The sequence below is a fragment of the Crotalus tigris genome, unplaced genomic scaffold (assembly GCF_016545835.1).
Source record: "Crotalus tigris isolate CLP2741 ecotype Arizona unplaced genomic scaffold, ASM1654583v1 scf7180000018653.610581, whole genome shotgun sequence".
Taxonomy (NCBI): Eukaryota; Metazoa; Chordata; class Lepidosauria; order Squamata; family Viperidae; genus Crotalus; species Crotalus tigris.
In genome coordinates, this window is record NW_024097127.1 from 272,485 (window position 1) to 296,314 (window position 23,830).

Here is a 23,830-nt window from a genome sequence, read left to right on the forward strand (position 1 = left end):
TAAAACTGCCAACATTTGCCAAAATTATAAAATCTCATGAGATTTTATTAATTTCACTCCTGAATATTCCACACACCATTCTCATACTTAGATTGACGTCATTGTAGTATGGATGACAATATTGGCTTTGCGATTCCAAAATGGTTACATGGATACATCTAACATCTCTCTCTCTCTCTCTCTCTCTCTCTCCAACATGTTGAAAACTTTGAAACTAAAGCAAGAAGTGCTGTATCAGTCAGAGAAGGACAAGGAATCATTCTATTCTGTGCATCTACATCACACTATGGAGGTAATATAAGGCATTTTGCATTACATTCTTTGGCATTTGCCAGCATGAAGAATAGATGTGTAGAAAGTCCTATGGATTTTTATGTGTATAAGATTTGGGACAAAAATCTAATTTAGTGCTTGAATGTGTCTCCTATGATTTATGACAGCAATGGCTGGGTCTGTTCTTTTCATCCCCCCCCCAGTGGTTTATAATGAAATTTGTAAATTTGAGTAAGGTTTTTTTTTTTTTTTTGTATTATTTTTAAAACAAGCACTGAACAACATTTTCATCTTTCTGAACCAGTCAAATTCAGTAAGTATGGTCATTTCCACATTGTGAAGATGCACTGCATTTTTTTTGTCCTGTTTATAAAGTATTTTAATCAAGCATTTGTGAAAGCATAAATTGTGTTTTACTTGTGTTTGGAATTACAAATAATTCTCTCCAGTTCTTGATTTATGATGGGATATAAGAAGATACTGTTTTCTTTGCCTTCTGATCCATCCTATCCACTATGCTGAGTAATGATAACTTACAACTATTTAGAGCAAGCTGCATACAGATGCAATAATCAAAACTGCAGTAGAGACTTTCAGCAGCTTATCATGGCCTTGGATGCACTGAATAAGAAACAGAACATAGAATTTTGTGACAGCCTATTGTGATCTACGTACATATCATCACTGGACTTATACTATGATGGATTATACTTCTAATGTATAATTATCAAATAACAAATTAAAAAAATGATCTGTTTCCATCTTCTTTTACTGCTCCACCGCAAGCAATTTTTCATAATTCTAACTGAACTGCATCACTGATGCTTTCTAATTAATACGACATTTTGTTTTCATACTGAATTGAAGTTTCTTTACTAAGGTAAATTATTCATTACATTTGGTAAATATGGGCTATTTGAAATATGGCTTCCAAAAATAGGAAGACTAAACCTCTCTGCATTTGGTTCTAAAAAGATAAACTATTTTGAAATCTTGGTTCAAATAAAAGAAAGAAAGAAAGAAAGAAAGAAAGAAAGAAAGAAAGAAAGAAAGAAAGAAAGAAAGAAAGAAAGAAGGGGAGGGAGGGAGGGAGGGAGGAGGGGAGGGGAGGAGAGGAAAAGTCCAAAGCTCCCCAAATCTCAATCTGCCTTTAATATCACAAATACAGATATAAGCCAAATGAATACTTAAAAAATGAGTTAATAAGTAGCATACATCTGAATATATAAATAAGATTACTGGTTGTTTTTGTTTTTTTTTTCCTTTTGGAAAATGAGTCTTTTATCTATGGAAACTTGTGGAGACCAGTATACTCTGTCAGTTTCAAAAAAAAAAAAAAAAAAAAAATCTATAAATCAGCTTCATGCTCTTTATTTTTTAAAATTAATGTTATTAAAATTTATAAAGATAAAAAATAATACAAAGTAAAGAAAAGAAAAATATAAAGAAAAGAAAAAGAGAAAAGAAGAATAAGATATATCCCTCCAGACAAGCATTAACAATTGAATAACTTAACACCTTCTCTAATACTTCAATTTAAAAAAAGATTTCTTACCTGAATTTTGTGCCTTAGTTAAAAAAACAACAACAATCCAACAATCTGAGTTCTGAGTGTGCAGATGCTACTTGTATCTATGTTATGTCCTATAAAGATCTTATTTTGTCATCCATGGTCACAACTTCTTTTTTTGTGTTTCCTTGGATTCAGTTCTGAGGTTTTGATCCCTCCCTTTCTCCTAGCTTTTCTCCTAGATGAGGGGATCAGATTATTCTCTGAAGCACAACAGGGCAAGACAAGAAAGAACGGATGGAAACTAATCAAGGAGAGAAGCAACCTAAAACTAAGGAGAAATTTCCTGACAGTTAGAACAATTAACCAATGAAATAACTTGCCTTCAGAGGTTGTGGATGCTCCAGCACTGAAGGTTTTCAAAAAGAGACTGGACAACCATTTGTCTGAAATGGACTCCTGCTTGACTAGAAGACCTCCAGAGTCCCTTCCAACCCCATTAGTCTATGTTCTATGTTCTAGTTTAATACCCCCTTGATGAGAATGAAAAGGTACCTGACAAATTTTTCCCATTTTTTAAAAGATATATTGCTTTTCTTAACTAAGTGTCCTTTGTGAAGATAGCATAGGTTCCAAATCCTTCACAATAATGCCATTTGCTTAATAGGTTTTGATCTCTGAGATCCTGAATTCTCTTCTTCTGCAATAAAGTTTCAGCTGAAAGCACTCATTAAAAAAAAATGCTACCTTTGCTCTCAATTGCTTTACTATCCTGCTTAATGTCAAATAGGCTACAGAGATTCTTTGAAGGCCTCATTTGGCCATGTTGTTGTTGGATATCTTATCTGACCAATCTTCACATGGCTCAAGAGGAAAAAATAATTTTCCATAGAGTTGAATATTCTTTGTAACATAACATGTCACATAAAGTGCTGCAAGATAAGTGGTTCTGGAAAATGCAGTTAGTCTTTGCCTTATGACCACAATTGAGCCCAATTCTGTTGCTAAGTGAGACATTTGTTAAGTAAGCTTTGTGCTGTTTTACGACCTTTCTTGTTACAGTTGTTAAATGAATCACTGCAGTTGTTAAGTTAGTAACACAGTTATTACGTGAATCTGGCTTCCTCATTGACTTTGCTTGTCAGAAGGTTGCAAAAGGTGATCACATAACCCTAGGATCCTGCATCCATCCTAAATATAAATCAGTTGCCAAGCGTCTGAATTTCAATCACGTGACCCTGGGGATGCTGCAATGATCATACAAGTGCTTAAGTCACTTTTTTCAATATCATTGTAACTTTGAATAGTCACTAAATGAACTGTTGTAAGCTGAAGGCTATCTGTAACACACCTCACAAAGTCATACTGGGTCTGCACACATTAACCAGCAGTCTTGATTAATTATGACTCACATACTATTACAATATGTTTCTTCTTTCTCTGGATTCATTGAGCTATGCAGTGTAATGCAGAAGGGTTACTAATTGTTTTTCAGGCCATGGTACCTGTTAATTTAAAAAAGGAAAAGGCAAACTATAGTGCTAGAAAAATTGCTGCATTCAAGTGAACCAACCGTCCCCTTTTTTTTGTCCTTAGTCTCTGAGGAATCATTGAGGTTTGGTTATGCTCAGTTTGAAAAACCTAAATGTCTATGGAGATTCTCAGTCATCCAGGTCATGGTTGTCCCAAAGTTGCTTTTTCATGAGGCAACTGGTCTTCCTTTTTTCTCTTTGAAATCCTTCCATTCCCCATCAGTCAGAACTGAAGAAGCTTCTTGGATGGAAAGTGAAACATCTTCAAAAAAAGAAGTCCAGTTGCCTCGTAAAAAAGCACCTTTGGAACAATTTGAAAAACCTAGTTGAAAGGTAGTAACTGACTGTATTCCAAAGGGATAAAAATATGATACCAGTTCCTAAAATCTACTTGTATAGAGTGCTTCCTCTCTTCTTGGCTTTTATTTTGCTTTGCTTTTGATACATAGTCTTCCATGTATTGGGGTTTCTTCTCCCCTGTTCTTTGGTGTTTTCATCCTTTCTCTTCCCATACTGGAGAGATTCACTGATATATTTCATTGTAGCAACTCTCTCAAGTGGTCTAGTAGTAAGACATGAGGCTACAAAGCAGAAGACTGTGAGTTCTACTCTCCCCATTGGCATAAAAGCCAGTTGGGTGATTTTGGGCCAATCACTTTCTCTCAGCCCAACTCACTATAAAGAGTTGTTGTTTTTGTTGTTATTGTGGGAAAATAGGAGGAGGTATGTTTGCTGCCTTGAGTTATTTATAAAAATTATATGCACTTTATCCCCAAGAAAGAAATGAGTTTGTACTTGCAATAGGAATAGTTTAGGTCCTTTTCAACTGCATACACTTTGCAAGTCACAGTGATGCTTCTTTCACCGTCCAAATTACCTGAAGCTTTGTTTACAATGTCCCCTAACTAAACTTCCATGCAAATCTTCCTTGTTTACTTGCAATAGTCTTTGGTACCCATAAACTGGTTCTCTGAGTCAGCATTAACTTGGACTGAAAGAAGGTGGAGAAGAAAAAGTGCCTGCCCATTTATCCTCTGTTTGCTCCAGTGAGTTTGGTTCTGGTGAAACTGAGTATCTTAGGGCCCCCATGTGTGTCTCAACTAGGTTAGCAAGAGCAATCTTATATAGTGGGTAATCATCCAGGAAACAAATCAATATCACTCAGGAAACTATCAAATATTAACAGTCATAGAATCATCAAGAATCAGACATGATTGAATGGATAGCATCATCAACAGAAGCAGTGAATGTCAGTTTTTCCCCCTTTTGTTTCTCCATCATGTCTGCCTTTTCCAATTCCCTTGCCAAATTCTTATTTGCTCTTCCTGGTTGTTTGCTCAGTTCTCTGCTTGAGCTTTAGAGAAGCCATGTTTTGAATGTCAGGCATATCTCTCTGCCAAAATATTGCAGTTATGATTTCACAAACATTGCAAAATGTGGATTAACTGTATTATGCAAGGAGAGAGAAAGAGAGAGATGTTGCCATGGTTCCAACAGATGAAACTCTTCAAAAGAACTTTGAGGCATTGTTTACCTTAAAGAATGTTTTATTCGAGAAACAAATTATCGGCACGCCATAGTCGAAACCTAAAACTAAATCCCCTCCCCTGGATACAAGTATCAAAGCACAATTCCCTCCAATAAACAGTCATAAATCACATTCCCCAATTAGCTTGAAGCATGGGCTTTCTCCCCAGCTCTCCAGCCCGCCAAAACTCTGTCAACTCTGGGCCCAATGACCTTGGATTCCCACTGCTGACTTATTATTGTTATGACTAGCTGGACTCTCATCCACATCCCCCCTCCCAGCATCAACTAACTATAAAAGCAATAGAGAAAAATGGCTGCATTTCCATCTGTTGTCAAAGCAAGAACATCCGATGTTAGCAACATTTTCAAAAGGAAAACATCTTTGATAGATCCCATGTGACTTGATGTTTCTAATTATAGTCACATAATATAGGAAGTCAGCATAAAGTTCCTCGTACTGCTGTTTACAGAGTCATAAGCATCCCATGGGTTTTGTAACTGAAAACATAAATAATATTTGTAAAATGGCATAGAGGATGGGAAGAAATTTCAGGGTACAGAAAAAAGCAACATTTGGAAATGAATTTGTTGGCAGAAAGTTTTAACCTCATGAATTATACATTTAATTAAGAAATGCTAAAGTGCTAAATTTCAAAACTTCTGATTTACTGTGCTTTATTTGAAAAAAAAAATATTAATTTCCATGCCATTCTTGCCACTGCTGGAGCATGATAGAGAGAGCTCCACCATCAGCTGTCAAATTCCAGGCAGCCATAAACAAAATTGTGACAGAAGGTGAGAAGCCACAAAACAGAAAGGCATCAAATCACACAGATTAGAGCAGCAGGGAAATCAGGAAGTGGATGAAGTACCAGCACTGACAGGAAATGGCTGTGTTGGGTGGAAAGGGGAGAGACCCAGAAAAAAAAGTTAGCATAAAGGTTAGTTAGTTGTCAAAACATCAGAATGTCAAAGTGCATAATTCCCTTCCTTCCCCCCCCCAAAAAATTCTGGGATCCATTCTAAAAGAAACAGTGAACGGAATAGATGTCAATTCAATGGCTACTTTTGTAGCTCATATCTATCAATGCTGGTTTAATGTCCTTCTGATAAAATACTAATATGGTGATATGTTAACTCTAAACAGCATGGGAGAACTCAAGGAATCACTGATAAGGCTTAGGAACAAAGTACAGTGAGTCAGGGATTGCCGATATTGGGCCATGGACTGGTAACACTGCCACTGACAACAATGCCAGTCTGTGGAACCAGAAAGATTGGAAACCACTGTAGTGAGTCCCTCAGCAGTGAGATGGGTGTCATATAAATAAATAGTAAGTAAATCCTACTTAAAATACCTACATATATGCATTTGGAAGCAAAACATGTCCCCCCCCCAAAATAATGTCTTGTTCTGACAATGTCAGTATCCATAGGAAATCTATTAACATAACAAAAAGTGGCTTTAGACATAGCATTAAAGGTGCATTAATTTTTGCATGTACAAAGAATCATGATGAGACAGAGAGTTCTTGCTCATGTTGAAGTCAACACATATACTCTTCTAACTGCAGATGTCTACTGTACATATATGGAACTGTCTTGTGCAGAAGGATTTCATCTGAGTGGTGAGGTTTATTAGGACTGTCCATGTTTGTCCTTTCTCCATTGCACCTATTGTGCCAATGTCTTCTTTTCTACTCTGTTCCTATGGATTCATTGCAGTCCCAGCAAAGTGAAACACACTTAAGTCATTCTTAACTATACTGGTTTTAAAGTAAGATTTTCACATATTCTGAAATTATTCAAGGGTAGCCTCAAGGCCAGTGGTGGCAAACCTATGGCACGGGTGCCAGAGGCAGCACTCAGAGCCCTCTCTGTGGGCATGTGCGCCATTGCCCCAGTCTTAGGCCTTCAGCTGGGTTTTATAAAACCTTTTCACTTTAGGCCTCCGACGACGTATACAAAAAAAAAGGTTCAATCAATCAGTCAATTTCAACTTCTTGTGGGGAAAAAAAGATCTTGCAAAGTTGGAATTGATTGATTGAACTTTTTAGTCCCACCCAATCTGCCATTACCACCGCAGCCACACCCACCCAATGGGCCACACACCCCAAATTGGCCACACCCACCCGGCACCCAACAATGCATAAGTGGGTTTTGGGTTGCAGTTTGGGCACTCGGTCTCTAAAAGGTTCGCCATCACTGCTCAAGGCACTTAAACTCATTTGGGCTTCCCCTCCCCATTAGAGGGAAAATGGCTTTCTGTGATGACTTGAAACAAAGGTAAGAGAGGAAGGAAAGGATCAGCCATGGGGACAGCCCATTTTATACCAATATAATGACTAAGCAGTAGAGAAGAGGCAAAATATGATACTCTCTTTTTGCTGAATATTTGGATAGAGCTACCAAAGGACTGGAGGATAAAGGACTTTGACAGAGATCGAGATCATTTAGACAATGCATCCACTATGGATTAGAAATACATTTTTAATTTTAAAGATAGAAAGTTTTGAAGATAATTGGAATTTCTTTTCAGTATTAATGAATCAATCAATAAATAAACTTCATTAGGATCATTGACCAATAAAAAAGAAGACACTTTTGAGAAAGTAAATAAAAATGGTAATAAAACTAATTATGAAATGAATCTGATTTATGTATTACATAAAAATACATAGTAAAGCAAAACTGCTGTATTTAGAGAAATAAATCACATTAGTTAGAGAATAAAAATTGTAAATAGAATGAATATGGGTGATCTGGGAATCTGAGATGGAGAGTTATTATCTGGAACAGGACATCTTTATAATAAAGGCAATAAAACCAAACATGTCTTCATGTTTCAATAATTTCTTCACCACACAGGCAAATTTGTTTGAACTGAATATTTCCCTTCAAGAGCAGTTTTTGGAAATGCATTAAATCTTGCCAAAAGTAGGACTTTTCTGAATTTAGAAACTGTACATTGGCTTAACTATTTTCCAGGCTTGAAAAACAGGAAAGCAGCTAGCCACCAACCCATGTTTAGACATAGTAGCCAGATCTAATCAGCTCTCCTGATCCATGGAATGCTGTTTAAGGGCTGCCAGGGGATACCCATTTTCCATCATCAGAATGGGAATGCATCAAGTGAGAAATCATAGTGTTTTGGTTTCCTTTGTGAAATCTTACTCCAGGACAAAACAAAATAATCAGTTAAAATCAGGGAACAAATCCAATGGGAAAATTAGAAGCTTTAGCCAGTACAAGAAAATGCATGCCCAACTATGACTCATCGTTTTAGTCATGCTGGCATTAAGTATCAATCATGCACACTGTTTTCTGCATGAAGTTTTTACTGCCGCTCCTCACACCAAAGCTCTTGCTGATTAACATGGAAAACATACTTGGTATCTCTCCTCACTTACATAACACAAATTGTCTATCTCCCCACTGCTCCACCTTACTATGCAGTCTGGATTTTGTTTTGTTTTGTTTTGTTGTGTCTTTCAGTCAATCTTCACTTCTGGCCATCAAATGAAGAAGTTTCCTTGCAAGAATTTTGAAAGTGGTTTTCCATTGCCTTTTTCCTTGGGTTGATAGGGAAGAAGTTGCCCAAAATCACCTACAGTAGATGGATTTTGTGTCTAAGACAGGAATAGAACTCATGGTCCTTTCAGCTTCAAGTCCAGTGACATTATATGAAACTGGTTCTTCTCATGCTGCCTTCAGTTAATCTCTAACCTACACCTGAGGCAGTTTCAAGTCACTTTTGACTTTAAAATGAACTTTTTTTTTTAACCAAGCAACAAGCCACAACAGTCTTTCTCTGGGTGCCACCTTCATATTGACCAATATTTGGTCAATATTACATTAAGGTGATCTCTCAGTGCTGGGGTCAGACCAGCACTTATTGGCCACTGTAGGCTGGTGCAAATATACCACCCCTGCTCTGTAGATTGTGTTCTATCCACCAGAGCCATTCTTCTTGGGCAGTGGGAGAGTCCATCTCTGAAACCAGGGTTTTCTCATATATATCAAATCTGTAAGCCCAAACAGCTACTAAGTGAGAGGCTATGGGTGAAATTTGGACAGAAAAGGCTGGTATTCTTTATGTCTTTTCTTGGTTCAATCTCCTTCTATGATTGTCGGTTGTTGCTTGAACATGGGTTTACTGCTTTTCCCAAGACTATAAACCCATGTTTAAAAACAACCTGACTAAATAGCTGTCAGGCATAGATGGGTTGTGAAGTGGAAGGCTGTGGGAAATTCTAAAGGCTGTGTAAGCAATGAGTTGTCCAGAAATTTGTTTATTCCATCCTAAGCATGGAAAGTCAGTGGGTGACTTTGGGCTAGTTGAGTTATTACCAGTACAAGCTTGTATTTATAGGAAAATTGAAGGAATGGAGCTATGTGCAATTCTTTGAGCTGTTAGAGAAAAGGCAGGATACAAATCAATTAAACAAATATACTGGTTGAGTTTTAAGGGTTTGCTTTGCTTACAACTTTTTCTGATTTCTTCATCCCAGTCAAGAGTGAGAAAGATTGCTGTCTTCAGATGTCACATTTTTATCTTTGTATCATTAAAATAAATCACTCCTGGCTTTCCAAAGACAAAATTTAAAATAAATTAATAGAGTCAGGTCAAGACAAGCTTGCTTCTCCTTAAACCTAATTCTAAACTAATTATTATTTATAATTATCAATGAACTTTGGAAAGCATGTCAATCTGTCTTATATTATCATATTATTTTGATGATCCCAGGATCTTGTCTAAACAAGGAATTGATGAAGTAAAGCAGTAAAGATCAAAACACAGATCTTTCTTTTTGTCTGCTGTCAGTCTGATCCCAACACTGGTACATAGAACTGAGCCTGTTACTGTACACTGAATCACATGCAGTCTGAAGTGTGAAAAAGAAGAAGATATTTATGCAGCAATTGCTTTTGAGCTGACAGCAAGTATTGTGATCTATGGTGGCTGAAAGGTTACAAGTTGAATTCCAAAGAATCAAAATCTCTGTGATTTAGCACAGTGATCCCCAACCTTTCTGGCTTTATGGACCAGTGGGGGAGGGAGTAAGAGGGAATGATTACGTGCAAGCAGCAGCAGAACATGAGCAGCTCCATTTGCATTAGCGATGGGTACACGCACCTGCCATTCGTAGAAATGGACTTGCATGTATGCATGTGCTTGTGCCCTGCTTGAGCAAGTGGGGCTGCATGCACAAGCGCACTCACCCACCACTTCTGTGGCCCAGTTCTGAATGGGCCAAGGCTTGGTGGTGGACCAAGACCCAGGAGTTCGGAACCTCTGATTTAACACTTTAACAGTACTCAATCTATTTGTTCATTCTAATCCCTTCTTATCATAACTGACAAAATGATAGTTTTAAAATGATAGTTTTGTATTTTATATTATATTTGGTATATTGATTTTTTAAATAGGTACTGTTCTGTTGTAGTCACACTAGGATAAAAAATGAAGGAAAAGGGTGTCTGTATTAGAAACAAAGAACAAAAACACAAGAAACATTATATTCAATATTTTTTGATATGCATTATTTCATTTAATCAAAATAAAAACAAAGGTAGTCAATTAATTAAAAATATTTCATATTCTAAACATGTTAACTTTCCCAATTTTGTTAGGAAAATATATGCAATAAGCATTTGATATTTTTCAGAGTTATCATTTGCTTTGATTTTCAACAATAATCCCTTATATGTTCAGGAAGGTGGTCATCGGTTTGTCTCTCAAGGGACAGGAAATCTATACATTGCCAAAGTGGAAGCTTCTGATGTGGGCATCTATATTTGTGTTGTATAAAATAGAGAAATAAAGCAAAGTATTCAGGGGCCACGCACACCACTTGTTCTTCGGAGTGATGGTAAGGATTTTTTTTTAATATATTCCTAATATATTTACATTCATTCTGAAATGGAACTCAATCTCTGCAGAAAAGTAGATAGATTTGCATTAACAATTTAATTTAAGGATACTTTGGTCAGGCATGAAGAATTCAACTACATCCTAAATTCCAATTAAGCTGATTTATTGCTCATGTCTATACATAAGAATCTAGTTAACTAAGGGTTAGCTTTAAATTGGCACTAGATAGAGTTAATGGAATTCAAGAGGAGTTGAAGTTAAACCATTTGTGGGAATGTAATGACTGCAGTTTGATTCCTCTCTTGACTCTGTCCCAGGCTCTGCCTCTCCTTCTCCTGCATCTTTAAGTTTTTGTGTCATATCTGTTTTTTGTTGATAAAAATGAAGGAATTGAGTGAATGTGTAAAGGAGGATATCGTCACCCCTTCAAGATAATCTAGATAAGAAGCACAAGCCATGAGTACTAAACCTACTTTTATTGTAAGGTTATAGTAACAGAATCTTGCAAGTCTGAAAGCACATCTCTCCCCTCTACACCCTTACTTTTACTTTCTAAAAAACCTGACATGGTGCCTTCTGAGATGATTTCCATAACTTCTTTTCTTCTCTGTGTTGAGATACCTTTTGTATGAAAGTTGTCAAGGTTGCAGTTCTTCCTCTTGTCTCCCAAGGTTATTCTCACCTCTCATTACAGATATATGACTAGTAGATGAAAATACTTCACAACTTGCTTCAAATTGTATGGTGTCATTTATTCTTCCAAATAAATACATAAATTTGTTGGGAAAAGATGTCAAAAACCCTCTGTTAGAGAGTTAGACTGTCAAGTGATCCAAATTAATGGAGGTTTGACTGGATCACTCCATTGATTTTCCTGTTTCAAAAAAATATGGGCAATGAAGCTACATCACTCTGCTTTATTTTGCTTGCTTCCCCTCTTCTGATGTCTACTCCAGAAATTTAATTAGCCTCCAGTAATTCCAATAAGCTATGCAGAATCTGCCTGTTAGAACTACTGGTCAAAGCTTCAGGTTTTGTCAAATGACTACTGAGGTAAATCCCTTTGCTTTGATAAGGAATATTGTATTGCCTCTGTGATGCAATGTGCCTCATCAAGGAGAATCCCAGTTCATATTTATTAAACTGTTAATCCCTATCTTGAGTGAAAAAAACATTATTGTTGTCGTTGTTGCCTTTACTGCTGCTATTGAAATCCAATTACCCCCCCCCCCCAAAAAAATAGAATAGGTCCTCTGGATAGTTTGCAGTTGATCAAAACAGTGAACAGTAAAACAGTGGAAATGCATACCTAACAGCATAGGATAAGAGAGGGAGACGGAGACAGAGAGAACCCACCATAATGGGCATTTAAAATCAAAACTATATTCTCTCTCTCTCTCTCTCTCTCTCTCTCTCTCTCCCTCTCCCTCTCCCCCTAACCCTCTATTTCAGGTAAAGAGGAAAATCATAGTTTAGGTGAAAGGATCAAAATTAGTACGGTACCATGTTTATCTTAAAGGAGAGACCTCACAAATAAAAGTTCTGTGTTTTCATAAGTCCCAACCTAATGTTACTTGGAGGTGATATCCAGAGTGCCTAGAGAAGTCCAATTGTTAGGAAACATTTTTTTTTTTTGTAGATATTGAGTTATTTCTGTAGATATGGCTACTACTGCATCCCTGAATGGCTATCAATGCCACTGACAAAAGATTAGGGTGATCGTAGATAGCAACCTTGAAACTCTCTTCTGTCATGTTTAAACTGCCATATAAGAAAAAAAGCCACATAACCAAATTCAGAAAAGATTAAACCAAATTTTAATCCCCACTTTAACTGCATTCTTTTAACAATCTTCAAATTCAGATGTAACAAGCACTTGTTGTTCAGATGTAGGATGTTGTTCAGATGTAAGATGCATTCAGATGTAACAAGCACTTGTTCAGATGTAAGAACTAATCCAGCTTAGGCACTGAAGCAAGTAGCCTCGTTTCTGGAAAAAAATACTTTTTAATTAAATGTTCACAATTGAAAATACTGTACATAGTTCAAAAATTCATTAACAAATGAGATTGATTCCTCCAAGCCATGGATCTAAACAGAGTACACTAAATGCTCTGCTGAAATAGCAAAACAAAAATTCAGAGCATGTCATACTCATACTACAAAAATAAAATAACAGAGAACTTGGGATGATTGTGATAGCCAGAATGAGATATGTAATTAAGGAATAATGTGGAATCCTGTAAATTAGACATATTCATATAGCATCTCCAGCCCAAATATTCAATTGTTTGCTTTCCTCCAATATATATTTGTTTTAGGTAATAACAGACAATCTTGTTCCCTAGTGGCCAAATCTTTTGTTTAAGTCAGGGGTCTTCAAACCTGGCCTTTTTATGACTAGTGGACTGGCTGAGGAATTCTGGGAGTTGAAGTCCACAAGTCATAAAAGAGCCAAGTTTGAAGACCCCTGGTTTAAGTAGAGAATCATCAGTACAGTTACGACAGGTACTTATGCATTACCCATTCAACAGTGCCTTTTTCACTCATCCCTCAGTAGACCATTACATGGCCATAGAATTAATGTCTTCTGTGTAGAGTCTCAAGGAGGTTCTCTTTGTTGGCAACCAGATTTTGTATGATGTTCTTATGTAAGGTAATAAAAATGGCAAGGCAAGTAAGGCAGTTGTATTTTCTTTCACAAGAATTCTTTCACCCATGTATTCTGTTTTTCCAAGTCAAGACAAGTGAAATGTTGTGTTACTGCTGCCAACAGCAACATAAAAGAGGGAGTTATCACCTCTTTCATCGGGAAGAATAGATGTATCTTTAACACCAGAAAGGAGAACTGGGACTATGGATATAGCTGTCTTAGGTTAGAGCACGGATCTTCAAACTCAGTCCTTTTATGACTCATGGACTTCAACTCCCAGAATTCCTCAGCCAGGAACACTGGCTAAGGAATTCTAAGAGTTGAAGTCCATGAGTCTTAAAAGGACCGTTTGAAGACCCCTGGCTTAGAGGAAGGGGGAAAACTTGGGATACGTGGCTCTGACTATATGTCTCTTTTTGATGCTTTGTCCAGAACAGTAAAGAAATTCCTATTTGCGCACCTTCATTAGCCCCATTTACTATGACAACCTGTTTTTCCATGAAATGTCTTAGACTACTTTTGGATTGGGTTGGAAACCAAGTGTAAAATTCATTGTAAAAGTGTTAGACACTGGATTGGGGAGTCAATTTGTAAATTTAATTTAATGTAAGCTATTGTAGTTCACGAAAACTCATTTGCTAATAGATGGGGGACAGGTAATAAATTTATTTTACAGCCAGGAGGAGGAAATAAATGTATTAATAGAATTATGATCAGAATGGGTGCTGGGAAGGAATCTAATTATTTTAAAGGTCTATATCTGCATTTGATGGATTACTGTGCATCATTTAATTAGTTAAAATTGACATTAAATATATTTGACTTGGTTGTGTCTAATTTTGGAAATGGCTTTGTCCCTATGGTATCCATTTCATTATGGTGTCGTGACAGTTGCTTAACATTCTAATAATCATAAATAAATTTGTTTCCCTCTTGATAGACTAGCCTGTCTTGTAACTATGACTATATCAGCTTGAATTCATACTGCAAACCAGCTTTCTCCTAACCATTTGCTCTCCAAATCTGTTTCTATTCCAGGCTTATTATGAGAGTTGTTTCACTTCACTTCCCGCAAACACCAATCAGTATATTTAACTCTGACATCTTTCAAAATTAAGAGAGAAAAGCACTAGGCAGAATATTTTGACTGTTTTTTCTATTCTGATTGATTGGCAAGACTTTAAGACTCAACTTATTTAGCTATATATTTATTTTATGAATTGGAACAGAATGTACTGTGTGTTCTGGTAATTTCCAAGGCTTGACCTCATTTTATAATCTGGATCAAGAGGTCAAGGGGAGTTCACTATTGTGAGTTGATTTGTGGAATTCATATTAATCATTGTACTAATGGTGTTCTCCATAGTGCACCCACTCTTGGTTTCATTGGAAGATACTTGTTAGTTTCCATGGGAACAAACAACAAAAGATTGTTGTTGTTTTTTTATGCTGCTATTTTGTATTAATAGTTTTGAAGCACAACTCAACTACAAGCTGTTTTGGTATTTAGCAGGTGTGATGGGGGAATATAAACCAAAAATTGAAGTGCATTTTCCACAGACTATGCAGGCAGCAAAAGGCACATCTATTCGGCTGGAATCTTTTGCCCTTTTCATCTTTTCTTTATTTGGGGGGAGTGGGGTAATAAAGGGAAAGCATTTCTCAAACACTTGACTAAATAGCATGTTGGATTTGATTGCTGATATATGATCACAAAAAATGTTTTATTTAAGATTTTCATATGATTGGACCTTATCAAAGTTGAGTGTAAAAAGTCTTAGAGATGAAATCCATATTCATTCATTTCACATTTTAATACAAATCTGCTCTTCTCAAACTGCTATGCAAACTAAAATGCAATTGACTTTCACAGATTCAACTTCCCCTCTTCCCCCATCCCATTCCAGATAAACAATGTATTATGTTATGTGACTCATTAGGCCTGTATTATTGTTAAAAACTATGAACATTCATCTACGACCTCCACCCAAGGATGTGCAAGTGTTACATAACATCCCCAGATGCATTAGGGAATGTTCACAATGAATGATTATTATAAAAGTTATATTGTAGTAAAAAACCCATATACTAATGTTCATGTAAATATTTCAAAAAATGTAGTGCAAATAACATGAAACAATCTAGTTTACACTTTGCTATTCCTTTTAGTTGCTTTCAGGGTGTATATTTAAGATTAAATTCCAAACAAGTATTTTTATTTAAGGACTGACTATATGGATAGTTTTTTTGATATCCAAGCCTAATGACTTTAAGCACACACACCTTTGCACACACTTCCTAACTATAAGAGGTATTTCAATAAAGCAATAACAGCAGCAGTTAGATACTGCTTCACAGTGCTTTACAGCCCTCTCTAAGCAGTTTACAGAGTCAGCATATTGCCCCAACAATCTGGATACCTCATTTTATTAACTTTGGATGGATGGAAAGCTGAATCAACCTTGAGCTAGTCAGGATCAAACTCCTGGCAGTTGGCAGAGTTAGCTTGCTATACTGCATTTTAATCACTGCACCACCACAGCTATGCAAACATTTACATTTTTCAGAATTCAGTTTATGATTATTTTTTACACTTAAGGGTGTGTAAAATATCTGTATATTTATATAAATAGAGTTCTTTCAAATGATTTATTCCAGGTAAATATAACACGTACGGTATGATTCATCAGATAAAAATATTAAAATTCCTCCTCATATACCTTCTTTTCAACGGTGTATAGATAATTATTTGCTTTACTTAAATACAAATAACAAAATCCTGTTGGAATCAAACAGATACTAAAGTTGATACAGCCCTGTTTCTATGGCATGTGGTCTACAAGTTCTGTAACTTTTTGTAGTGGGAGTAACTATTAAGGGGTCCTTGGTGCTCTCTGAGCTTGATTGTTTTCTTGCAGATATTTCATTATCCAAACTAGATAATATCAACAGTACTAGTAAGGAGTGGGATTTGCTCTTAGTGGCTTGCCCTGGGTGTTCTTTGGTTGGGCTGTTTACTATTGACTTGTTTGGCAATTCCTTGGAGTATTGTTAGTCTGATGTTAATCTTGGAGTTAATCTATACTCATCTGAATGCTGGTGGGAAGGTGTTTTGGTCTTTTTATTTCCTTTTTGGAATCTCCGTACCAGCAATCCTCACCCAGATGAGCATAGATTAACTCCAAGATTAAATCAGACCAACAATCAAGTAAGCAATACCCCAGTCAAGGAATTGTCAAACAAGCCAATAGTAAACAGCCCAATCTCTAAGAACCTATAAGACCATCCCAGAGCAAGCTGCTAGACTAAAACCAAATCCCACTCCTTATAAGCACTGATAATATTTGAGTAATGAAATGTCTGCAAGAAAACAACCAAGTTCAGGGAGCACCAAGGACTCCTCATTTCAACCCCTACAAATATTCTCTTTTATTAGTAACTATTAAATAAGTTTACATTGATATCATTAGAAGCATAACTAATTTGCTCAGCTTTTCTATAGTAAATCCTCAGCACTGACTTCCACTATATACAGCTTTGAACATAACTTCCCAGTCTTCACCTAATCTACCCATTTAAAAAGAAAAATGGACTCAGTGTCTTTGTTGACTTCTTTCTAAGGAAACAGACCATTTTCTATTTCCTTTTACTTTCCAATTATTATTTAACAGAGTAAACTGATAATATGATTAGATTGGTTGCAGCAATACCTTAAACATAGGAATCCAAATCTGGCACTGAAAAATACCTCTGATCCTATACTGAGACTTAGAACACCCCAATAACAGCATTTAATGAAAAAAAAAAAAAAAAACAGGTACTTTCCTTACAGCTCACTGAAGGAAATTAACATACCTTACCAAACGCCTCCTCTTCTTGAAACTGTGAGCAGTGCCAGCTAGATTCACCAACTAAATTGATTCTCTAATGAAATAAAGAGCTGTAGATTAGCTAGTGACTAGATTTCTATAGTTCTGTAAAGCTCCTATGAGAGGTAGGATATTTTTCCTAGTCATTTAATAGTTGCATGTTCTCAGAGTGGTAGGAAATAACAGAGACAGGTTTACTGACTCAGCCAATAAATCAAGGCTTCTACCCCAAACTCAGGCAACCCTTCCCCCCAGGCCCATAAAATAAACTTGGTGGAGCAGCTATAGGGAGAAATCCCTTATGCTTTACTTTTCAATGCTTTTTTTGCCCAGGTCTTTGGTTTTCTGGTTTGTTTTTCATTTATTTATGTGCTGATTATTGATTGCTAGTTTTTATATGTAATTAGAACTCATATCAATTTTTTTAAAAAAATTCTGCAACAATTCACTTGGTTCCCTTTTATTAAAATTAAAACCCATTATTCACTGTAACTCTGATGTTAGATTTGTGCTAGCACCACACATTGTAAAACTGCCCGAGGTCACTCATTTTGTTTAAAGGAAAAAATAGATATATTTGTTTAAAAGTTTAGTCCCAGAGAAGGGACTTCTCCTCTAAGCTGATTACTTCAAAATGTAAGATAAGTAAATGAGTATCTCTCAAGTCAAATACCACTAGCATAACTTATTTATTTACCTGTGTTGGAACTGTTTCATTTGGGGCAACTGTTATATCCAGACCTATTGAAACTTAGTAATAGGGGTAGTTTCAGGATCAGATTAAACAGACTTACATTACGTGTTTGTAGTATATTTCCCTGCTATAGATATTTTTTCATTTGAGTCATGAGGTGGCTTTGTGGATCTTCTTTTAAAAACATAAGCAAAAACATAAGCAATGTCCTATTCATCTAGTTCAGCAGTCTGATCTCACAATAGCCAACCAGCTGCACAAGGAAGCCCACTAGTTTCCCAACAGGTGATCTTCAGAAGCAATCACATTGCCATCACACTAACTATCATTGATCCCCATCAATCTCTTTCTCTATCTTTGGAGGAAAATAAATCAGCTGGCTGGTGTCAGCATTGTGAGATCTCAATAAACCCCACCTACTTGGTTTTTTTTTGTTGTTGTTGTAAAATGCAGGTGGCAATGATTCAGTACTTTATAAGGTTATATCCAAGTACATCTGGGATCATGGAATGCAGCTGGTGCAAGTTTTTGTTTTTTCAATGATTATTTTTTTAAAAAAATATTTAAAATATTTATATAAGTTAAGCATGACAAACTTATAACCTAAACTAAAACTTGGATAAAGTGCTCCACAAAAATTCAAAGTGTTCCCAAAAATCTTAACTTATGCTTGTTTAGAGGGACAAGTGGCTCACATAGTGGGATATTTGCAATACCAATAAAAGAGAATATATATATATAACTCAGAGTTGAACTGTGGAGTATTAGTAACAACTTGGTTGTTTGCTGGCAGACATTTCATGACCCAGTTAGGTAACATCATCAGTGCTTCTGGGTCCCAGGTTTTCTCCCTGTTACTATATATTAGCTTGCCCTGCCAGTGTTGAATGCTGTTTATCTTTGGAGGTAATATTTGAGGAATGTGGTCATATCATCCTTCAGGCGTCTCTGTTCAAAACTAAATATATAAAAGGTACTTCAATTTCTCTTTACAGCTCATCATCCTTGGTGCCTAGAACTTGACATAAAACCCACATAGAACTACTCTTGTGATATAATAATTGGACTTTTTTGATTCAAGTTTGAAGTGAATCTTCTCATTTTATACTGACATCACATTTCCATTTTTGAAGGAGAGAAAGATTCCAAGAAATCCTTCACTTCTTCTGATCCACATTAGGCTTTGAAATAGTTGCCCTACATGAACCTTTGAACTTTTCCATCTTTGTTTTACCCATTTGTTTTACCCATATTCTCTTTTACAAGGAGTCATATTTATTCCTGTCTGATCTGCAACCAGCAGACTCTAGCCTGCTACTTTCCTCACACCTTATGTATTTGCTTTCTTAACTGCTTTCACCTAAAAGAGAATAGTAAGCATGCCACCAGCTGATGTTTCCTTGGGATTTGCTGTCACATTAACACCACAATTTTTACATGAAAGTCCTACTGCTTTCTTTAGAATATATTTATGTGAGATTGTGTCCATTTTTGGCCAAAGCAGTCAAACTAAAAACATAAAAAGTTGTCCTGCTTAATTATAATACTGTAAATATTGTAATGTAAGTATTCTCTTATGTCAAGGTTTTATGTCTAAAAGCAGCAGCAGTGCCTCTCTGATTTTTTTCATTGTCTCATCTGTTTAACTAGAACTTAATTATCTGAGCTGTAATTTTATCAAGAAACATTCTGTAAAGACCAAATGATATATACTGTAAGACTGACTGAGAGGTGCTCTCTGCCCATGTCTTCATTTCAAGAAAGAGGTTTGTTTTCTTATGGGTGATTTCTTGTGTTGTTTCAGTCAAACAGAAATTAATGCCAAGTTTGTCTCAACTTGACACTTTGAAGAAAATGTTTTTTTTCTTCACTCTTAATTTGGAGACTTATAAATCCAAATGCCTGTTGTCTGTTCTGCAGAATATAAATACAAGTACTAACTCTAGCCCTATGCTTTGATGTTTTCAGGCAAACTAAGATTTATCTTCATGATTCATAAATCATATTTCTGCATGGAGCTCACTTATTTATGGCAAATACAAGAGAACCTTGGCTTAAAGCTCAACACATCTGAGAAAGTGTTGTCTCTTGTAACACAGCACAAAGTTTGCATCTGTCACTTGGGTGCTGTTGCTATGCGATGAGCAACTGCAGGATATATCTCTTTTTAAAGGGAAAAGGTAGCAGCTTGTAGTATAGTTTCTCACATGAGATAATGAGCCTACTACAATTGCATTCATAACTCTATTCAACTCTATCCAAACTCCAAATAAAAATGTTAAACCAGAGGCAGCAGATGACATGTGTTGTGCTATTTCAGAGGTTCAACAGAATGAATGATAGCATCACTATCTTGGCCTGTATTGCTCATATATTATCAGAAAGAAGATCTGTTTGTATATAACAGGACAACTGGGTCATTGATTACAATTCATCTATGTTGTCGGGGTAGATACTTTATTTCTGCTTTAGGACAATTCTGCAATCATTAAATATGATTACTGACCAGACCAAACATGGAGGGGGGGGGATATATTTCTAAAGTCATCTAACTACTAGTGTACTAGCTGAGTAAAATTTATAGAAAAGGAACACAATCACAAACCACAAAAAAAGCCCAATTATCATGTTTGGAAATGCCAAACTCATGAAATGATGCCATTTGTTTCATGGTTAGAATAAAATAATGTGTTTTGTTCCAACCTTAGAACAAAACTTTTCAAATGCACATCTATTGTTTCACAATTTGACCACTCAGAATAGATGTTTTGTTTCTAGATCAAAATATTTCATATTCCAAAGTTCTCTGGGAAATCATGTGAAAACCACTTCCAATGCCAATAGTTGGCTTCCCATAATATGGGAGATGCCCAACCAAAGTTCCCAAATGAGACCTGAGGGCCAGCTGAAAAACCTTTTCAAAATTTCCCATAAAAGGGCAAAATTAAATTAGATTCAATCAACTTTAGCTTTTGGGCTAACTATGCCCAAAAAGCGACTGCACCTTTTCCTAAAATTGTGCAATCTTAAGGTACTTTGTCACTGGAAAATGAATAGCAGAGGGATTCTGCTTTATGCACTCATACCCATTGGACACTGAAGCCACATAATTCCATGATTCTGCTGTACAGGAACTGACAGTTACAGAGTGGTCATTTGTTTGTTCATTCAAAGATAGCTATATTCCACCCTGGTCATCATAACATCAACAAAAGAAAAGCAAAAACCTAATAATAAATAAAGTAGAACAATGTCACAATAATATACACATATACACAAACTATAGACACAATGTACACACACACAATCTCATCTACAGCAATTAATTGAGGTCAATAATGAATTGAAATAAAACTGTCTTGCTAAAATTGAAACAAGCTGGGGCTGCAAATACTTCTGGTAGGAAGGTATTTTTATAAGTATTTATAAGGTGGGGGCTATTTCAGAGAAGGCTTGCTGTCTCACCAGGGGGAGGGAACTTTCAGTAGTCTGTTTTCAGATGATCTGACTACCAGGGGTGTCAAACTGCCAGCCCATGGGCCAGAAGCATCACGTGAAAGCCCCGTCGACCCCATTGCCGGCAATGGCAAAACTGTCCCGATACGTTGCGCGATGTCACGTGACATTGCAAGTTTGACATGTCTAGACTAGACAGACAAATATCATTCTGGTGAGGGATTGCTTGATGTGTTCCTATGCAGAGCTTTAAAGGAAACTTACCTAACCCTTTGACTCATTAGGTTATCGGTGAAATGTTTTCTGATACTTTTGTTGTTTTTTATTATTCTCTGTGATTCACTTTGTTATCATGATTCATCACTTATTGCTTGTATGTACTGTACATTGAAAGCTTGTGCACCCAAGACAAATTCAGAGGAATGCTGTGGACATAATTTACTTGGACTTCAGTAAGGCATTTGATAAAGTAGATCACAACCTACTACTAGACAAGATAGAAAAATGTGGGGTAGAAAGCATCACCACCAGATGGATCCGTAGCTGGCTGACTGGATGTAATCAGCGAGTGATACTCAATGGAACTGCATCTATATGGAGGGAAGTGTGTGGTGGGGTACCCAGGACTATGTTCTGGGCCCAGTGCTCTTCAACATCTTCATCAACAATTTGGATGAGGGGATAGATGGGGAACTTATCAAATTTGCAGATGACACCAAGCTAGCAGGAATAGCCAACACTCCAGAAGACAGGCTTAAGATACAGAAGGATCTGGACAGACTTGAACACTGGGCACTATCTAACAAAATGAAATTCAATGGTGAAAAAAGCAAGGTTCTACATTTAGGCAAGAAAAACCAAATGCACAGGTATAGCATAGGGGGTACCTTGTTCAATAGTAATAACTGTGAGAGGGACCTCTGAGTCCTAGCGGAAAATCACCTAAATATGAACCAGCAGTGTGTGCAGCGGCCAAAAAGGCCAACACAGTGCTAGGCTGCATTAACAGAGGAATATAATCAAGATCACATGAAGTGTTAATAACACTTTACAATGCCTCGGTAAGGCCACACCTGGAATACTGCATACAATTTTGGTCACCGCAATGTAAAAAAGATATTGAGACTCTAGAAAGAGTACAGAGAATAGCAACAAAGATGATTAGGGGAGTGGAGGCTAAAGTATATAAGGAACAGCTGCTGGAATTGGGTATGTCTAGTTTAATGAAGAGAAGGACGAGGGGGGACATGATAGCCGTGTTCCAATATCTCAGGGGCTGCTACAAAGAAGAGGGAGTCAAGCTATTTTCCAAAGTGCCTGAAGACAGGACAAGACGCAATGGGTGGAAACTAATCAAGGAGAGAAGCAACCTAGGACTAAGGAGAAACTTCCTGACAGAACAATTAATCAGTGGAACAACCTGCCTCCAGAAGCGGTGAATGCTCCAATACTGGAAGTTTTTAAGAAGAGACTGGACAGCATTTGTCCTAAATGATATAGGTTTTCCTGCCTGAGCAGGTGGTTGGACTAGATGACCTCCAAGATCCCTTCCAACTTTACTATTATTATTATTATGTATCATCGCACAGTCAGCCAGATGTTCAGACTGGATTTGGCATTTTGTCTACCTATCGAGTCCTTACCATTATTATTATTATTATTATTATTATTATTATTAGTAGTAGTAGTAGTAGTAGTAGTAGTAGTAGTAGTATAATATATAGTTTTGGCTAATAGACAAACAGATAAGCACAAGGAGAATTTTAGTAGTATATAGATAGATGACCAGTACTTTGAATTGGGTTTGGAAGCCTATTGGCAAATAATACAGTGATTTTAATATAAATGTCTTTATATTTATGGGATTGTCCTGTTGTAAACTTGCTGCTTCATTTAGTACCATCTGCAGTTTCTAGGTTGTCTCCCTTTAAAGCGTTTTGTGGTGTTCCAATCAAGTTATGTGAAAAATTCAAATTTATTTTTACAAGATTACATTTAAAAAATTAATCACAATATTATTTTTAATTCCTTATTACTCAGCTGATCAACCGGGGCCGGCAGCGCGATCTAGGAGCCGTGCGCGGACAGCTACCAAACCCATTTGAACCACCTTGTCAAAATGATCTCTCAGCCCTGAAGATGTTGGGGAGTTTTCCCAACGAAAGCTTGGCACCTTTTTAATATAGTGAAATACTTTTAATAAAGTATTTTTACTTTTAACTCTCCCGGTGATCGTGCATCATTTATTCTGTTTATAATTATGCCCAGGAGTCGCATTTTTACCATCATTATTGAATATATAATTGCAAATTTTATGCAAATTTTCATATATATATATATATATATATATATATATATATATATATATATATATATATGAAAATTTGCATAAAATTTGTTCATGAACAAACGAGGTGATACGTCCCGCCTACCAGCCA

The 23,830-nt window shown here is 36.4% G+C and overlaps 1 pseudogene; it reads left to right on the forward strand.

Annotated features, from left to right (window-relative positions):
• The window catches only part of LOC120313387, a 311,668-nt pseudogene that overhangs the window by 201,716 nt on the left and 86,122 nt on the right, over positions 1–23,830 (forward strand).